Raw genomic sequence first — 1,403 nt, 5'->3', positions numbered from 1 at the left:
AATGATTTAAACAAACAAACAAACGGACGACATGAGGGGAGAAGTAGAAAAAGCCACAATTAGACCTTCTCAGTAGTAACTGGTAAAAGGAATCAGTAAAGATGATTAAGGATTTGAATAGTATGATTGACAAATACACATGAGCCACTTAAGAAGATAGACCAAATTCTGGACAGAAAAACAAGTCTCTACAAATTCCAGAGGCTGGAACTTGTACAAAATAGATTCTCTTACCACAACGGAACGAAGCAAGAAATTGACAATAAAAAATAATAACTGGAGAATCATTACATATTTGGACGTTAAGAACTACACCACTAAAATAACTCTCAGGTCATCTTGGAAGTTAGAAAACATTGTGAACTAAATCGTAATGGAAAACTTGCGGGCTGCAGCTAAAGACATTCTCAGAAAGCAATTAAGGCCTTAAGTGCATATTTAAGAAGAGAGGTTAAAAAATCAATCATCTAAAAATAACTATCGACCTAAGCACACAGCTCCAAAAGCTAGAAAAAGAAGAGCAGATGAGATGCAAGTAAAGCAGGAGGAAATAAGTAAGAAACAGCAACCCATGAAATGGAACAAATAGCTAAGATAGTTCCTGGGTCTAAAAGTTGATTTTTTGAAAAGACTAATAAAATGGATAAAAATCTGAATGCTATTCACGAAAAAAGAGAAATGAATGGCACAAACGAAGAGAATGGAGTGGCTGGCAGCCACGAGAAGCTGCAGAGACCTCTGATGATGTAATGATTGGATGCCAAGTTGGCGGTTCAAACCCACCCAGCGGATCCACGGGACAGAGTGCTACAGTCCAGAAAACCAGTGGAGCCACTATGAGTCACAATCTACTTGCTATCACCCAACACCTGGAATTGTAATAGACATGGAAGGACACCCCCCCACCTTGATCCACTTCCCTGACTCCTCTCTTTGGACTTCGAATCCCTGAACTGTGAGAAAATACATTTCTGTTCTTGAAATCCACCTACTCGTGGTATTTTCCTTACACGCCCACTGGGAAACAAAGACAGAGTTCATAAGGTGGACATCATTTACCCCATTTTGGGGATGAGGAAGCAGATAATCCTCTGGTCACGCTGCCAAGGCCACACAGCAAGGGGCATGAGGGTGTGTCTGAGTTCATCGCTCATGTTTTTAACCACTTTACCTGTCAGCCTCCAACAACAACTATTGGGCCAGTAGGCACGACTGTACAGTTATAATATATAAAGATGATAGTAAAGTCACAGAGGATAATAAAGATAGGAGAGAGAGGAAAACAAAGGAGTCAGACACGTTAAGGTAGCATGCTCACCTCAGCTCCTCTTGATGGACCACATGGAACTGGGAGAAGTGAGGGAGAGCCTTGACTATCTTGGGACATTTATAGGTCGCCTTAA

The sequence above is a fragment of the Echinops telfairi genome, unplaced genomic scaffold (genome assembly GCF_000313985.2).
Source record: "Echinops telfairi isolate 266 unplaced genomic scaffold, ASM31398v2 ScPeMD7_655;HRSCAF=1070, whole genome shotgun sequence".
NCBI classification, from domain to species: Eukaryota; Metazoa; Chordata; class Mammalia; order Afrosoricida; family Tenrecidae; genus Echinops; species Echinops telfairi.
The sequence above is the reverse complement of the archived record's forward strand: the minus strand, read 5'-3'. Positions refer to the sequence as shown.